General features: G+C 43.5%; 1 protein-coding gene across 2 annotated transcripts in view; it reads left to right on the forward strand.

Moving 5' to 3' along the window:
- The window catches only part of CCNY (cyclin Y), a 194,713-nt gene that overhangs the window by 76,700 nt on the left and 98,837 nt on the right, over nt 1-19,176 (forward strand). The window contains exon 2 of one of the 2 annotated variants that reach the window (XM_088463169.1): nt 13,740-13,799. The exons of the other annotated variant lie outside the window; for it this stretch is intronic. The gene's annotated coding sequence lies outside the window, so the exon portion shown is untranslated. The remainder of the gene's footprint in view (nt 1-13,739; nt 13,800-19,176) is intronic. 2 annotated transcript variants of the gene reach the window in all.

Consider the following 19,176-nt stretch of genomic DNA (forward strand, 5'->3'; position numbering starts at 1 on the left):
TCTGCAGAGATGTCAGAACCACCGTCTTGGATGCAGGTTTCATCTGTTATGTCCTCTCTCTCAGCTGAACTGGAGGCTTCTCTCAGAGAAAGAGAGGCTTATAGGTCAGCTACAAAGGAACAAGCTTGGGCGAGATCCCTAGCTGTTTCTATGGAGGGAATTTCAAAAGCCTTGACAATGGCGTCCACTCCGCAAGTCTCCAAAAAGAGACTGTTATCCTCAGTCCTCCATTGGGATGACCCAGAGGAAGAGGTTATGCTGGAATTAGAAGAAGGTGAGTATGCCCCAGATTCTCCTAAAGAGCCTTTGGAGTCTGATCCTGAACCGGTATCAGAGGGAATAGAAGCCTTGATTGCTGCAATACGACAGGTATTGCAAATACAGGAAGAAGACTCAGGTCCTGCAAAACAGTCTTTCTTTCTTAAGAAACAAAGACAAGCTACGGCTTTCCCAATATCGGAAGAGCTGGATTCCCTTCTAACGATAGCCTGGGAACATCCAGATAAAAAGTTTCAGATGTCTCTGCGTTTATTATCTTTTTACCCTTTTCCAGCAGATAATAGAAAAGCTTGTGAAACTCCCCCATGACTGTCAAAAAAAACTACGCTCCCTGTTCCTGGAGTCATGTCTTTAAAGGACATGTCCGATCGGAGACTGGAGAGCACTCTTAAGTCCATTTACACCGCTGCAGGGGTGACTCTTCGTCCAGCGATCGTTAGCTGCTGGACTAACAAGGCTATCGAATTTGGGCTAAGCAGTTGGCAGACGGAATGAAAGATCAGCTGCCAATGGAGGAACTCATTCTGTTAGCAGAACATATAGTGAAGCGGCGGCTTACCTTGGCGAAGCGTCTAAGGACGTTTGTTCTATTGCCTCCAGAACTTCAGCTCTGGCAAATTCAGCACGGCGGGCGCTGTGACTCAAAACTTAGTAGGCTGATGCGGAATCCAAAAAGGCTGTGGAAGCACTTCCTTACACTGGAAATGTACTATTTGGGGCAGAACTAGATAAATGGATATCTCAGGCTACTGGAGGTAAATCCACTTTTCTACCAACTGCAGCTCCTCCATCTAGATGATCTTACTCGGGACCTTCGTTTCGGTCCCTTCGGGCCCCAGGTCGTTCAGGTGGTCGTTTCAGAGGAGGATCATCAACGTCCCATGGTACCAGAGGTCGGGGTAGAACTGCAGCCACCACAGGCTCGAGTCTACAGGAGGTTAAGTCCACTTCTAAACCCAGTGCATGACTGGCTTCCCTCTCACCTGGGGGACCCCGAAGTGGGAGCGCGTCTTCGGGACTTCAGTGAGGTCTGGACGGAAACCTGTGCGGACGCTTGGGTCCGAGATCTAATAATTTTTGGCTACAAGCTCGATTTCCAACTTCAACCCCTGAATCGTTTTTTTACCACAGGTTTGCCAGTTTCCAATGACAAAAGTGTGGTCTTACAGAAAGCAATAGACAGGCTTCTGTCCATGAAAGTGGTAATCCAAGTCCCCAGTCATCAGAAGGGAAAAGGACTTTACTCCAGTCTTTTTGTCATTCCGAAGCCGGACGGCTCGGATAGACCCATTCTAAACTTAAAGGATCTCAATCCATATTTACGGAGTTTCAAGTTCAAGATGGAGTCTCTTCAGTCGTTAATTGCAGGCTTGGAGGAGGGCGAGTTCATGGGGCGAGTTCATGGTATCTCTAGATATCAAGGACGCATACCTGCACATTCCCATTTGGCCACCTCACCAGGCTCCCCTCGGGCGCGGTTCTAATACTGGCCTATAGGGGGGTATAGAGGGGAGGAGCTAGTCACACTTCATTTAAATTTAAAGTGCCTAAGCTCCACTCAGCACCGTCTATACCCCACTGTCTTGAAGTCCTCCAGTGTCCCCTGTGGAATCGGAGAAAGGGATTTATCGGGAAGTACCAAAATCTTGTTGTTAACAGGCCCTCACTCTTCTTAACTAGCTTCTATTGAATTAATATGCTGCATTCTTAATATCAGTTCATCCCACATAATTGTCACCATCCACTTTGTCAGTAATGGGATCCGAATTAAAATGGTTCTTCTAATGCAATATATATTTAAATAAAACTGTATTAACCTTCTTCATCCAATATGCAGTCTTCTGTTCAGCCTTTTTTTTCCTTATTAGTTTTCTAATTTGCAGTAACATAGACTCATTATTTAAATTTTTATTAATTTGGCCCAGATTTATTGAAAAGAAAAAACAGTGAAAAGAATGTAAAATAATATATGTTTGTAAATGGACATAGAGAATATTTTTTTTTCATGTCTGTGATGGATCTTTCCCAAGAACAAGCCAACATCTCTCTCTTGCTTGGAGGTATTGTGGATTTACAATGCTTATTTTAAAAATGCCTGTAGATCCATAAACCACAAAGCCTCTTACTCTACAAGAAAGCATTTACAGACTCCATGTTGTACACATGTTGCTTTCAGTAATTGATGGCATCCACCGGATTGTTTGCACGCGCAGTACAGTTTCCCTGCATAGCTTCTTACTCCTAAATAAATAAATAGGCATGTTTTGCTGTAGTCACAGCATGTGAACTCTCCATGAGATTCCTGACATTTGCACAGCTTTGTTTCTTGGACATAATGTTTCAGAAAAAGCTTAATTTTAAATGTAATTTTCACATGCGGTAGTTAATCTGCTTTACCTCCACAATGCACTGTTCTCTAAAGGCTCAGTCATTTTTCTGGTCCGCTCCCAACAACGCATAAGGTGTGTGTCTGCCCCCATCCCTGCTATACTTACCCTCCTCCTGTCTGCCATGTCTCACCAGCAGTGGGAGCCGTGGTGTGTGTGTGTGTTTGTTGGGGGATGGTGCGCTCCACTCCGCATGTCAGAGACATAACTGTCATCCTCATTTGTATATATAATGTAACAGAGCTGCAGTGAAAAATCAAGAGAAACAAACATCCCTAAGGAGAATTTGGTTGGATAAATTCCCTCCAGTTGGACACTTGCCGGGGTGCCACAGATTGTGGTCTAGGACCAAATCAATTTTTTTTATAGTCCATGATATAGGCAAAACCAGAGCTGGTGGAGGCCACTCATAAAATATGTGGACAAACAGAAGGGCAATCCTGTCCACCACCACATAACTGACCCTAAGGATGACCTATAAAAACAATTTACGTATTTTAAGAATTTTTCCAGAATTTCTAAAAAAATGTTTGCCGTAGAGGTGACATGAAAACAATGCTGATACTCTAGGGTGCCGTGAGTCAAAAAAGTTTGGGAACCACTGTACTACACTATTTCCAGCCACACATCGGGGAGGAGGAGCAGATCTGCCCCCTCCCTGACTGGCTGAGTATTCTGCCCTGGGCTAACAGGAATGTCTCTCAGCCAGTTCCGGCATAACTCCACTGACAGCTGCAGAGCATTACATTTCTGGCCAATTGCTGGAGATAGACCAGCACCCCAAAAAACCCAAAAGCTGGGGACAGACGAATTAAGCTTTGAGCCTGACAGATAAGGACCCTTGGCTCCGACTTCCCCATGCCAGTTGGCATGTTACACATGGTGTGTACTTTAAGTTACCCTACAGCAGACATTGCAGGCAGTGAATGAGTGAGTACATTGTGTGATTGCTAAACTTGGGAAGCTGTAGGAAAATTTGCTTTTAGAGGTTGTGACCTGCACATGTTGGGGAGATCATGAGGAAAGTTTAAACCATTCGGGTCGATTCAATTAACTTGCCTCCACGTGTCTGTGTAAGTGTGGTTCTATGCCGCACTTACAATAGCTTTGGACTTGCTGAGGTTTGTTGCAGCAGCAATCCTCAAATCCCCCCCACCCCGGTGTACAAATTAGGAGACAATTTTCAATCAGCTGCTCAAAATGCCTGACTTAAACTCAGATTTAAAACTGATCGCGCTCGGGATCCCGTCAGTCAGAATTCCAAGGACAGCATCTAGACAGAGTTAGGATACTGGCACTTTTTGGCCAGTTTCCTATTCCTCCCCCTCTCCCTAACCCTCCCTCCCCGGTGCTTAAACCTAATCTTCACCCCCTAGTGCCTAAAACTAACCGCCCCCTCCCCGCACCCTAAACCTAACCCTCCCCCTTAGTGCCTAACCCTAACTTCTAGCCATAACCCTTTCCTTAACCCCAGTACTTACTGTCGGGATGCCGGTGCTGGGATTCTGATGGGTGTCTGGATTCCGGCGCTGGCATTATAAGCACCAGCATCCCAACTGTCGGGTATTTTGACCGGATTCTAATGCTCAATTGTCACATAGAATCTTCAGCAGAACCCCTATTTCCTGCACTGTGAATGTGTGTGTCTCTTTAACACTGAGAAGGTGGCTTGCTGAGTTGATGCATCCAGCTTTTTATACATACTGTACACAGACATTTTTACTTTTTTAAGTCATTGTGATTCTCTGCATGTTTTCTGGAATGTTCAGCTGACACAATTTTGATCTTTGCTCAAACCGATAATAATTAGCATTTTCAGGCAGTGAAATCTGCCACCATTTCATCACCTCATCTGCTAGCTTCATACAGTTAAGAAAATGGAGATGCACCATCTGGCAGATAGTTTATCGCTACATTTTTGTAATTTTTATATTACGTTTTAGAGAAACATCAAACCATACTAAACTACATTCTGAAAACATGATTACAAAAATAATGAAAAAGGTTATGTTTAAATCACAGCAGGGTTGCTGTGTCAGCTGTTTGTAAACTGGCACATGAGGGGCATTAATAGAATAACTGGAGAACTGCTGTGTATACAGAAACCCCTGTCCTCAAAATCGAAACATTTTCAAATAAATTATTAGTTAATTAACAAGGCTACTGATTTTATAATAATGTACTCCTAGCCAACGCACAGTGAAGGAAGCCAATTTGGAGGCCAAACCAATATTTGGAAGAGGGCAGTCCACTGCTGCCTCCTGCCTCTCTTATTACATTAGTTCTTGATTAGAATCATGGTTCTTTTCCTGCTATGTGGGTGGTTATAGATTGTATTTATGTTTGGAGAATTCTGGATGATGCAGGTGATGCACAAATGACCCTCTTTCCCTGGTGGTGTGTCTGCCCCTCCGCCTTCCTTCACAGTTCCACTGCTCCAAAACTCACGGAATTCTTTTGTTTTTATGGGCACCCGTCAGAGCAATTCAATTGTTGCTCTGATATGGTATCCATTACTTTTGACGCGCCCAAAAGCACCCATTTAAAGTCAGTTTGGGTGCCCGAACTATGGACTTATCGCGCATTTCTGCTTGCCACATCAGGAGGCTGCGAGCAGAACTGTGTGCAGTCACGACTATGGGCACCCAAACAGCAAAACAATTGAATTGCTGCTGGTGGTTGCCATCTAGTGGCGGGTGCAAAAAAACTATTGAATTCACCCTTTCATGTCTTTGAAACAAACAGAATACAATATGTACCATGACTTTTTACCCTATAAATATAATACTTGTCCTTAGATGCCTATGAATAGTACCATATTGCACAGAATGCATCTGTTAGGAACTCAGGGTTAATCACGCAAGATCAAGTCTAGTGTCCGCCTTGAGGGCTGATTTGCATTGACTAGCCGTGGCCATAGGGCTGAGGAAGTGATGCAGCCTCTAGGCTGTGGAAGCAGCCTTGAGAGCTGGTTAGCCTTTACTAGTTGAGGCCTGTGGGCCGAAGGGGAGATGCAGCCTTTGGGCTGTTGTAGCAGTCTTGAGGGCTGGTTTGCTTTTACTAGTAGTGGCTTGTGGGCCGAAGGTGAGACTCAGCCTTTGGGCTGTTGAAGCAGCCTTGAGGGCTGGGTTGCTTTTACTAGTTGAGGCCTGTGGGCCGAAGGAGAGATGCAGACTTTGGGCTGTTGAAGCAGCCTTGAGGGCTGGTGAGTCTCTTTATGAAAATGTGAACAAGACGCCGAGATGCTACCAATGTCGCCAATTGACACTGGCGTCGGAGCGCCGCATTGCGCACTTGGGATGCTGAGATGCTACCAATGTCGCTGGGTTGACACTGGCGTCTGTGCATCCGATTGCGCATTTGGGACGCTGAGATGCTACCAATGTCGCCGGGTTGACACTGGGGTCGGTGAGCCGAATTGCGCACTTGAGATGCTGAGATGTGACCAGTGTCGCCGGGTTGACACTAGCCGCTGGACCCTGGCATGCGCCCGGGACGGAAGTGTACTCTGAACCACTGGGATGACACACGCGGCCTGGATGGAGCAAACGGCAGTGAATAATACTATTCTGGACACAGGTACTCGACTGAACAAACAGGAGACTGGAACAACCGAAAGCACGAGTAGCTCTATCACCGGTGAAGAAGGGCTGGCTGTAATTTAACAGATACAAGGTCCAATCAGAGGAAGCCCTGCAAGCCTCCCTAATGACAGACCAGTGTGCAGCTGGCCTGTGCACACAGACAAGACCATTAATGAGCAGCTGATACTGCACACAGGCAGACAGTTAATTACTGAACACATGTGATCAGCACACAGACAGGATTAAAGCAGTGTCTCAATAGCAACTAAAATGATCTGCTAAAAGCATCAAGATCATGTGATAGTCTGCATGAGCTGTCCAGCAGGGATAGGAGCAATACAGGCCCTTATAGCGGGTAGCAGGGATTAGGTTAATGATGTAGTTACACATTTTCCATAACATTTTTAATTTCTGTAGCCTTTCCATCAAGGATTAATGTTTGACTATGCTGGTGAAAAGGATAATGCTGCAGTCTTGTAGAAGAACCCCTCCTGCTGTATTGCAACTTTACAGAAACAACTTTGTATTCTACTGTAGTTTGCTGCTATAAAGTAACCAAATGGCTTTATGCAAGTCTTCCAAAGAAATGTATGGTTTGTGTAAGTACATCAAAGGAAAAAGTAAATGAAGGTGCATGCATACACGTAAAGATTTTCTGTCCAACCATCCAACTAGTCGACTGGTTGGAACAAAACTCTGGTAAGGTATGAAAGCAAATGACAATCAGCAATTTGCTCCCAAATGCCGGAAAATGGACAAAAACTGTTGTTTGAACAAATTGTTTAGATCAAACATTTAACAAACTTGTCTGACGACCATTTTCATTTGTTTTCTGGCATTTAGGAGCAAATTGCTGATCATCATTTACTCCCATACGTTACCAGATTTTCATTCCAACCAATCAACTAGTTGGATGGTTGGACAGGAAATCTTTACGTGTGTATGCAGCTTTACTGTTGGAATGTGATTTCTCAAAAGTTGCCAAGTTAGGCTCAGTCAGGATGGTGAAAAATGATTTCTCAGCAAGGGGGGTCATAACAAAGGGTTTAATAAGCTTTTCAGAACTCAAGGTTGTGCCCAGGCTTATCTTTTCTTTTCCAAAGTGCTTCCAGCTTTAGAGCATGATTTTTTATTTTTTTTTTACTTTATATTCTACCCAAAATACTGGTCTTATGAAATCTCAGTGTGGAAGATGTTGCTCGTTCTGGATGGAATTTGTTTTTTTACCTGTTCGTGAGAGCACTTTCAGGCAGCAAAGAAAAGGTTTGAGTAGCAAGTGGATTGTGTTAGATCTTTATACACTTGCCTAACTGGCTTATTGCAGACATTTCTGGTGTCATGGCTAAGCTGCTAATGAGGCAGAATATCAGTACATCACCTTCAGCTGACTGAGAATAGATGGTAGCTCTGTAAACAGACATCTATGATGAGCAAGAGTGACATGTCCTACAGTAGCTTAACTTAAGACTGAATAAAGTGCAAGATCTGCAGTAGGTTTGGAGATAAATGGTGATGAATGGAGCTCTCTGAAAAGTATTAAACTTTAAATGCAGATTTCAAGGAGCATTGATGTTTTGATGTTTTGAATTATGTATAGGTTATTATCTGTTTATTATCATCAAAAAGTCTGTTACACTTGAATGGGTCCAGAAAATGAGATTTTATAATAAAGTAATGTCTGGAAAACATGCACTCTTTTGTGTGGTGTGTACTTTGTGGTTATGCAATTCCACTTTGTGCTACTGTATATGTCAGTGTAGAATGGCCTTGTGGATTTTCATGGTTACCTTTTACATGTTATATATGTTATGGTTAGCCAGGTAAATTATGTTGTGAAAGTTCCCAACCACAATTTCTGATCTGGCTCTGTCCCCCTCATTTTCCTTTAGAGTATTGAAAATGGAAACAAGGACATGAATGTTGGTTGGTCTGGCTTCATACTTGTGTTAAGGTGTATTTCAACATAATAACTTGTAGTCCAGACTAGAGGAAATAAAATAATTAATTTAACTTTATTAAAATATCGGTTTACTTTAAATTAATCAATGTATTCAATACAATCAGTACAGGTCAACACACGTCTAGCAACAGCTAGTGAAATTTCTACCGTGAAACTGAGTCTCTATCCCCTGCATTGTCATTTTATTTAGCTTCTCATCAATATGCTTTAGGGAAACATTTGCCAAGAATCACTGCTGCATTTTGACACAGCTGAACATAATATACGTCTCCTGGACCAAAAATTGCAGATAAGTCAACAATATCTACATCCCTACGATGTTGTATAATCCTACATATAAATGTCACCTTTAGATCTAACTGTTAAACAGCACTTATTACAGTGATGCTATATCAGCCCTAATGACAGTCCCTGCTGGCTGGCAAGGCCAACTTTCATTGTAAAGTGAGACCCATTTAACATATTTAGATAAACAGGCTAAAGGATTACTAAATAGGGAAAGGGGTTAACTAAATAGGGAAAAAGGGATAACAAAATAGAATGGAGGATGCATGAAGGGATGGATAGTATAAATAAGAGAAATATTTAACATGTAAAAACTATCTATATCTATTGATCGAGAACTCTGCTGACCTCATAAAACATTTGTGTAAAGTTTACAAAGAGAGAACAATGACTGAATTCTATATTGGCTGTGAAGCACGTATAGGCTGGTATAATCAGGGCATAGAGAGTTGTGCCGGGCCCAGGTAATTTCAGGGGGCATGGCCTAATGTGAGGAGGCGTGGCCACGTCACCTTACAAAACAAATAATAATGGTATACTGTGTGTCTCTCAGCCAGGGGCAAATCAAAGTTGGTGGGGGGCCCAATTAGTATGATTGCTCCTGCCTACGCAGCCAGAGGAGACTGCTGCTGCAGACGCAGCCACCTTGGACCTACCGCTGCCCAGCACACAGCAGTGTGTGCTGGACTGGGGAGACACAGGCTGCTGCCATTGACATGTATGTGTATGTGTGGGGGGGTTCGGACCTGGGCCCCTCATTCAAGCCCGGGCCCATGTAATTAGTACTTGTCGTATCCCTCCCCCCTCTCGGCACCCCTGGGTATAATATGTGAGTTATATGGGCTATATATCTATAATTGCCCCTATCCAAATTGTGTCATTGTTAAGTATGATGTGTAATCTTAACATGCTGTCAGTTGATGAGGTGTTGTGCATAGCTGCATCTAGAACTACTTTTGCGCATGGCTTACACATTTTAGGTTACAAAATTGCTGGCTCCTAGCATGTGACCCTGGCTCCTATCCTTTGCTGAAATCGTATTATATCCATTGTTGTGATACTGTCTTTAATTGGTAACTTAAATTGGCATTCTACAGTAGGTGCCACTTAATGTTTCCCTCTGTTAAATGGTCATTTTTTTTTGTTGCTAGCGGCTGATGCTTAGTCATCCGGAAACCTTCCTTGTGAAGATAATCAGATATGCTACATTAAGAAATCCTACGATTTATAATGAATTAGAGATGGATCTTGACAGATGGCCATAAAGTGTTTAGAAAAGCAGTACAGTCTGCTAATCAGTGTGGCAATTGCAGTAACGTAACTTTCCTATTGATTTGTTCTGCTTAATTAAATGATCTCAGGGGATAGGCCTGGCTTTCTATGTCGGGGGGCTACATCTACTAGTAGATGGAAATATCAAGGTGAAGTGTCACTTTTTTTTACTGATCATTAATAGTAGGCTGTTGGTCAGTACATCTCTAAATCAATTTGAGAAAAAGCCCAAAATACATGAAAGTTTTGATATGAAGCGGAAGATTGGCAGAATATTTATTCACAATAATTTGACTTTAAAATTTTGCAGGAGATATATTTTACGTAATGAGATTATTCTGTAATTAGGGAACAGGAAAATTGCACTGATCTCTATGCAGGCTTTCCATTGCAGTAAATCACTTGTGTCTACTCTGTGCAGCTGCATTTCACTTGAATATATCATATATTGTGAAGAACTGGATTTATGGAAAGGCCTAATAGGCAGCGAGATTTTTGGGGCGCAAGCTGCAGTTTGTTTTATCCACTTAATAATATCCTTATGAATTCCTGACAGCAGAAAGCAAATTAAATTAACATTTTTAATAACCAGTAGAATATTTTTTTTTACTTTAATTTGTATTATAATGATCTCTCCTGAATACACAAAAATGAGTGTTTGCATAGGTGCATTACCTCGAGTAACACAATTTGTTGATTACCCCTAGCTTGGTAAGGAATTAGTGGAACATTTGTTTTAATTTTTTTAGGAAATAATAAAAAAATTAAGATATAATAGCATTCCAAAGTTAAGGCGGGTATCCATTAAACGACTTTGTGAACAATCCGACCAAAACCAGGAGGTTTTGGTCGGATCGTGTAAAAAGTTGTGTGAAGGCAGGTATCCACTTCTAGATATACAAACGAGAGCACGATTGCGACATTGCAGTCGTGCTCTCGTTTGTATATCTAGTGATGTGCCTAGACTGAACGTTCACTCGTTCAGTCCAGGCACATCCCTCATCCCTGCACATGCTGAACCTGACGAGATCGTCAGGTTGACCAGCATGTACGGGCGATGTCGGAAGCGACCAGCGGGCATGCGCATCGCTGGTCGCTTCCGACCAAAACATGCCCGATACATGCGTGATTTGCAAACGATTGCACAATAACTACGTCGTTATCGTGCAATTGCTTGGTTAAATCGCTAAGTGGATACCCCCATTTAAGGGGCCTATCCATTAGAAGATTTTTTTTGTGAAAGACCAGAGACCAAAGACTTTTCCTGCCAACAAAACAGTTACACAAACATGATAGACTTTTGTGAACAATTTCTTTATAGACCAAGGACCAAATTTTTAATGAGTGCAGTGAATATTCATTAAAGAAGTCGTTTGCCGTTCACCGTTGGTCGTTCACTGCATATCCACTGAACAACTTTCTAAAGTCGTTCAGCAATATACAGAAATTGACCAGCATGTTCGAACTGCAAAAGACTCCGACAGTTGTTCACGGGAGTACGCATCGCAGGACGTTTGTAGCTTATCCATAAGAGATGTCAGGAACTCCAATTGGTTTCCCGGATTTGACCCTGACTAGGTGACTGTGTCAACGTGACTGGTACTACACTAGCATCGGGACTGCGATTGCCTAGATTTACCAGGTCTTGATGTAGTGAGGGCAGAGCTAATTATATAATACTCGCAATCAGCAGCTCCTACCATTTTGGACGAGGGCGGCTGTCTGTGCTGCACTGCATACAGGAGAGGAGGAGACAGTTGCGTAACTATAAATTTTGCTCCCCCCTGCCAAAATTTTTTCTGACGCCCCCCCATGGCATTTTGGTAAAATCATTACTGGGCCATTTATACGCAATTTGACTCCCAGTGCAAAAGTTAAAAATGTGCCCCCACCCCCCCTAGACAGTTTACAGTATTTTTCCTCCTTGTAGTAATGCCCATTACACATTATGCAGCACACCGTAATGCCCCTTACACATTATTCCACACACCATAATGCCCATTAAACATTATGCCACACACTGTAATGCCTATTACCAAAAGTGCCACTTACATATTTGCCCCCTGACACCATTTTATGCCCCACAGTAAGGCTTCTAATTACTTTTAAATTACCTGCTCGTTGTCAGGGATCTTATACAGTGCCCCCAGTAGTGCCCCTAATACAGGGCCCCTAGTAGTGGTCCCCCTATGCAGTGCCCCAAGTAGTAGTCCCCCTATGCAGTGCCCCTTACATAATGCTCCCAGTAGTAGTCCCCCTTATATATTGCCCCCAGTCCTAACACCCCAGCAGTGCCCCCAGTAGTAGTCCCCACAGCAGTGACCCTAGTAGGAATCCCCCTCTATGCAGTGTCCCCCAGTAGTGGTCCCACCAGTGTGCAGTGCTACTATTAGTACCCCCAGCAGTGCCCTTAGTAGTAGTCCCCCCCAGCAGTGCCCTTAGTGGTAGTAGTCCCCCCCCAGTGCCCTTAGTAGTAGTCCCCCCCAGCAGTGCCCTTAGTAGTAGTCCTCCCTCCCCAGCAGTGCCCTTAGTAGTAGTAGTCCTCCCCCCAGTGCCCTTAGTAGTAGTCCGCCCTCCCACCCCCAGGCAGTGCGCTTAGTGGTAGTCCGCAGCAGTGCAGTGCCCCCTCCCCCCCCCCGGCCAGACACACACACACAAAGAAAAGAAAACTCTGCTTACCTTGATCCCCGCTCCGGCATGCTCCTCCTTGCAATGTCCTCCCGGGCCGGTCCACTCTGCATGATGGGAGAGAAACGTCATGTCGTCTCTCCCATCACTCACTGCAGGAGCCGGAAGCCCGGCTCCCGCAGTGGGCGCAGCAGCCGATGAGAGTCTGACAGACTCTCATCGGCTGCTATGACTGCTGGCGCCGGTGGCTGTGTGTTTGTTGCTAGTAGTGTAGTGCGGACGGCACTTATGTGCCATGCACACTACCGCCCTGCCTGGGTGACTAACATGCTAGAGGTCCAGTAGGACCTCTAGCATATGTCTCCTCCTAGGCGGCGGCCATTTTGGGAGGGCTGTTTTCTGCAGATTTCATGCGGACGGCTAGTCCGCATGGAATCTGCAGCCACATCGCCCCACAAGCCTCCGCGCCTCCAAGCCACCGCGGGGGCAGTAGTTACGCCACTGGGAGGAGACCGTTCCGGGCCCCAGCGCCTTTGCAGTAGTTCTGGCAGGCGATCGACGCATACACACTAGCAGCGGTAGGACTGCGCATGTGCATAACTCCAGCTTCTAGGGACTGCATTGGCTGCGGCCCCTAGAAGCCAGGTAGGGCTGCCTGAAAGGCAGAGTAGTGACTTCCTGTTGGAAGCGATCTCTTTGTTAATCTCAGCCCAGACTGGCAGTCCCAGGGGGAGTGTGATTGGCAGGTAGCGTTCAAAGGGAGCCACTGTCAGTGAAGCCAGTGCACAGACTCACTGGCTCCCTGGGGTGGCAGATTTTACTGAGGGGGCTACAGCCCTGCAGCCCCTAGGTAAAATCCAACACTGCTCACAAAGAATATTTTATCACTCTGTCTGTTGTACCATACACGTCTGCCACCATCTGTGGAAAATACACAAAGGGACCACAGGTTTCCTAACACTCGCATTTGCGCAAGCTCAGCAACACAAACTGCCACTCAGTTAGTTGGTCTCTCCCTGCTTCTAGCAATAAATAATAGTTATAGCATAACCTTAGCGATCTAATTTTTCAAAGACTGGGTTCTGGAGCAGATATGAAATAGACTAATAAACGAACAGATTATTTACAAGCTTCGTTACTGAAATGAAATAAATAAAAAAGGTTACATATTAACATAGACAAACGTGTTACAATTTCAAAATAAAAATGAGAAACTAACAAAGAATAACTCTTGGCCAGATGGCACGACAAGAAAATGCAGGTCCAGGCTTCAACTCAAAATTGTTCCCCTTAAGGACAAAAGGCTCACATACCATTTATGAATTGTTCCTCCTCCCTATTTAGGTGAAGTCACACATTGTATCCAGATTGCTATGTGAATACCCCCTGCTGTGTAAGTGCCAGGTAAGCATCCTGAAATAATATAAACAGTACTGTGTAAAAGCGTGGAAAAAATGCTGCAAAATAAGAATGCTTTCAAAAATAAGTGTTAATAGTTTATTTTTACCAATTAACAAAATGCAAAGTGAATGAGCAGAAGAAAAATCTAAATCAAATCAATATTTGGTGTGATCACCCTTTGCCTTCAAAACAGCATCAATTCTTCTAGGTTCTAGGTACACTTGCACACATCTTGGCGAATTAACCACAGATCTTCTGTGGATGTAGGCTCTGTCTGTCTCTTCATGTAATCCCAGACAAACTTTGTTGCGATCAGGGCTCAGTGGTGGCCATATCATCACTTCCAGGATTCCTTGTTCTTCTTTAAGCTGAAGATAGTTCTTAATGACACAGGTTGTATGTTTGGGGTCGTTGTACTACTGCAGAATAAATTTGGAGTCAATCAGACGCCTCCCTGATGGTATTGCATGATGCTTCAGTACCTGCCTGTATTTCTCAAGATTGAGGACACCATTAATCCTGACCAAATCCCCAACTCCATTTGCTGAAATTCAGCCCCAAACTTGCAAGGAACCTCCGCCACGCTTCACTGTTGCCTGCAGACACTCATTATTGTACCACTTTCCAGCCCTTTGGCAAATAAATTACATTCTGTTACAGTCAAATATTTCAAATTTTGACAGTCCAGAGCAAACACCTGCTGCTATTTTCTGCGCCCCAGTACCTATGTTTTCGTGGATAATTGAGTCGCTTGGCCTTGTTTCCACATCAAAGGTATGGCTTTTTGGCCGCAATTCTTCCATGGAGACCACTTCTGACCAGACTTCTCCGAACAGTAGATAGGTGTACCTGGGTCCCACTGGTTTCTGGTTCTGAGCTAATGGCACTGCTGGATATCTTCTGATTTTAAAGGGAAGTAAGCATGATGTGTCTTTCATCTGATGCACTAAGTTTCCTTAGCCGACCACTGCGTCTGCGGTCCTCAACGTTGCCCGTTTGTTTATGCTTCTTCAAAAGAGCTTGAACAGCACATCTTGAAACCCCAGTCTACTTTAAAATGTTTGCCTGGGAGAGACCTTGCTGGTCTGGTAAAACTACCTTGTGTCTTGTTGCTGTGCTCAGTCTTGCCATGGTGTATGACCTGTGACATGAAACTATCTTCCACAACCTCACCTTTGTAGCTGTTTGGCTGTTCCTCATCCTGTTTTAAGCCTCAAACACCTGTTTTTGTTTCAGTTAATGACTGTGGGCCTGAGTCACTATGGATTGCTATTCTGCTTATACGCACGCAACACAGTTGCTAATATCAGTGGCTGGTGGGTGTTTAGGTGGGCTGGCAGGACGACGATGCGCAGTATGTGACCTGCTGCGTCTCCATAGGTCACGGCCCTTTGCCTGAGCGTCCCAGAAGAGCCCAGCACTGCCCAGGCCCGCAGTTGAAGTGAAGGCAGCTCTCACCCGCGGCACACTTCACAATTGTTTGTGGCACGATACATCAGAGGTTAAAGTTTTATTATTTCACGTGACTTAAAGAGAAGTGTTTGGGTTGAATGCTAAAAGCTATATATGTTGCAAATCAAACGGTGCACACCAGCCAAGTAACACCAACCCTGTTGTGAAGTATGGAGATGCAGCATCATGTTATGGGGCATGCCTTGCAGCTTCAGAGACTGGCAATCTTTTTAGGACTGATGGGAAGATGAAAGGTGCACATTACAGAGAAATATTGGACAAAAGCCTGCTACCCGCTACTAAAGATTTCAAACTTGGAAGGAAGTTTGTCTTTTAACACGGCAATGATCCAAGATGATCAGGTGACCAAGCCTCAGGCGAAACGCGCGTCCTTCCTACTATCAGCTGCATGAGCAGCAGCTGACTCACCGCTCCAGCAACCTCTCGCACACGGACTTCAGGTATCTTCTTTACTCACCCTCACAGTGCTCTCTCATCTGGGAGGATACCGGTGGCTTCTCCTGCAATGCCGATCTGGTAACAGGAGGTAGACACGGCTGATTTCCCAGAAAGCAGAAGTGCTTCTGTTGTTTCATCCAGTGCAGCGTCTCCTCTCTCTCATCCCCTGTTTGATTGACAGGGGAAAGTAGAAGCCGACAGTTGCTCCTCTTGTCACCCTGGACCTTACTTTTTTCACTCACTGACATAGATGACCTGAAATTCTCCATATTCATTCAGTTGATTTAGCACCATTGTATTACATCATCTATTTGACCATGTGTTGTGGATTATTTCAGTTCAGATATGCTCCACCAAAAGTGATTTAATTATATATCTTTATTATGTGGTTAAGTTGAGCAGCATCACCTTATACACCTGTCACAACTGGGATGAGTAATCCTGTCATGCAAAGTCTTTCTACTTAGACTGACCTTATGATTATACTATATTTCTGCTTCATTTATTTATGATTTCAGATCTAATTATGTTCCAGGTATGTGTATACTTATGTGCTTTAGGCGAGTCCTGTTTATTCCAAAGACAGGAGTCACTGATTAACATCCATTGTGATTCATTTATTTTCTCTCGTCCATTTGCAGCAATTGTTTCTGCCTGTATTCATTCACCCATATACATTGCATTGGTATTTTGATTGTGTCTTCCTTTTTCAGTCAGGGACCCCTGATGAATTGGTGGAAAAGGTACAATTGTAGTGCCTTTACTTGACACAGTCATTTATTAATGAATCTATTTCCAGCAGATAGAGTATATTTTGTGTGTTTCAGTACTATTATGCTGTGCTCATATATATTTTTATTTATTTCTATCCCTATATTTTATATATAAACTGAGATTGCATCATTAAATTTGGGTGGTTTACCCCTGAGAGCTAGAGTGTATCTATACATCTTATTTAATTTTCTACCTCAGGTTTCATTTAGATTTGATTTATTAGAGAGAAATTTTCGCCTTTCATATACATTATGGTTTGACATCTCAGCATGATCTGTTTGATATCACTATGGGCTCTATTTATCAACATTATTTTTACTAAAATAATGTGAAAAAGGGTGTTTTCACACCCTTTTCACATTATTTTAGTATCACATATAGTTATTACAGGGCAATTGGAGTAGAATTCGTAAAATTCTACTCCAAGCCCTAAGTATCACTTATTTTTAGTAAAGCAGATCACATTTCCCATAACTGTAATGGGAAATGTGATCTGACCATAGTTACTAAAAATAAATGTGAAAAAAATTTTGGGAGTCGGTCCCTGTAATCAGCTGTGTGGTCTAAACAGACCACAAGCTGATTACTTTAAAAAAAAAGAAAAAAAAAATAGTAAAAGAAAAAATTACTTACCTGACTCCAGGAACCGGTGATCGGGCCTCCGGTGATGACTCCTCTCCGGTCAGCTGGTCTCCCACAGTGCACTGCTGCCCGGTCATCAGGTGATCGGGCCCCAGTGCACTATGGGAGATCACCTGAGCGGAGGAATGGAGAACATCACCGGAGGCCTGGAGCATGCAGGTAAGTGTAAGTGAGGGAGAGGGGGGTCGCGGGGGGGTCCACGATCGTGGGGGCGGGGCTTAGCACCAGGGGGCGGGGCTTAGCATCTGAGGGGGGCTAGCAGTGGCGACCGGTCGGCGCATGCGCGGTCACTTAATCACGTTATTTTTTGTGAAAATACCGTGATAAGGCTCCGAAGGGGATTAGCAGGGACAGAGCTTTATCGCAAGCTCTGTCCCTGCAAGGGATTTGTAGTAAATCCCTGTGATATTGCCTGAATTCGCAATGCGAATTCACTCGGTAATATCACACTACAATCTGCATTACAAATGCAGATTGTAGTAAATAGAGCCCTAAATGTTTATTGTTGTTTGTCAATTTAGTGTATTAATTATCACTCTTTTTAAAGGGACTAATAAAAGTTATAAATTTTAATGAGTTATTATTCATTATTTAATTTTCAATAATTATTTTTTGAAGAGTGCCCCAAAAAGCAAGTTTTTGTCTTCTTTTGCCCTTAGCAACAAGCCTTTGAATGATCCAAGACACCCTGCAAGAGCAACTCTAGAATGATGCAAAAAAAGAAAATTAATGTCCTTGAGTGGTCCAGTGCTGATCAGAATCCCATTGAAAGGCCTTAAACTTGCTGTCCATTGATGCTTCCCAGGAAATTTGACCCCGCTTCAGCAATTTTGCAAGACCGAATGGGCGCAAACCACAGTTACAGTAGATGAAAGCTGCCTTTTAACACACTGGCAGGCTAGAAGAATATTTGTGTCATAGTTGGAGAGATATAGTTATTTTAGACACAACGGATTTGTCTGGACTGAAAAAAAAGGGCCCCTTTTTTTTCTGTATAGTGTTTTGTAGTCAAACGGAGAAATGCATGCCTGCTTTCAGGTGACATGAATACAGCACGGTCGCCGTGTTACAGCCATAAATAACCACGGACAAGGATGGCTGCCGTGACGTTTTTTTTTTCTATCCGGACAAAACCGCTGTGTCTGAAATAGCTCATAAAGTACCATCCAATCAGCTTTTGTAATTTTTCAAATAAGCAGTCTGTAAAATGACAGAAGCTGATTGGTTAGTACCTTATCTCTTTCCACTTTAACTCTCTCCAAGCTTTGATAATTATCCCCCTTTGTCTGCTCTGTGTAGTGTAAGATCCTAATGATTTGTAGGCGGCCAGCTCAGAAAATGGCTATCAAATGTATTCTTAAAGGGAATGCATCTGACAATCAAGGTCAATAAATAAATTAACTTTCTATGTGGGAGTCTTATCCAGAATTGCTGTTTGCTCTAAGAGGTCTAACTAAGTAACTTAGGGGGAGATTTATCAAATCCTGGAGAGAGATAAAGTGGAGAAGTTGCTCATAGCAATTTTGGATAAGACTCGCACAAGTTTTGACCAAGGCAGGGCTTTCCAAACTCATTTCTCAAGGCACCCTAACAGTCCATGTTTTAAGAATAACCATGCTTGTGGAGAGAGGGTGGTACTAAAGTCATCTGTGCTTAAGCCGGGACTGCCTTGAGGACCAAGTTTTGGAACCTCAGGACTAAGGTGTGTTTTTTTTTCTTCTTTTACTGATTTTAGGGACTGAGCCACATTTGAAATTGTGTTAAAAATGATGAGGTGAAATACCTTTTCCAGTCACTTGGGGGCGATTCAACTTTTACGCAGTGATTTAGCTAAGTGCTCGGGAGCTATTCAATTAATTCCCGTGACTGCCAATATTTTGCGCAAGAATGCTCAGGATTAGTCGTGTTAATCAGCTTCTCCTGTGCGATGTGCTAGCCATGATGCAGTCACTCGCGAACAGCCCTGAAACCCTACTTAACGTAGATTTCTGCTCGCACCGAAGCCCTACTTAATGCAGATCTCTGCTCGCTGTGAGAGATTTAAACCTGCCTA

This window comes from Taudactylus pleione, unplaced genomic scaffold, assembly GCF_031769625.1.
Source record: "Taudactylus pleione unplaced genomic scaffold, aTauple2 ptg000053l, whole genome shotgun sequence".
NCBI lineage: Eukaryota > Metazoa > Chordata > Amphibia > Anura > Myobatrachidae > Taudactylus > Taudactylus pleione.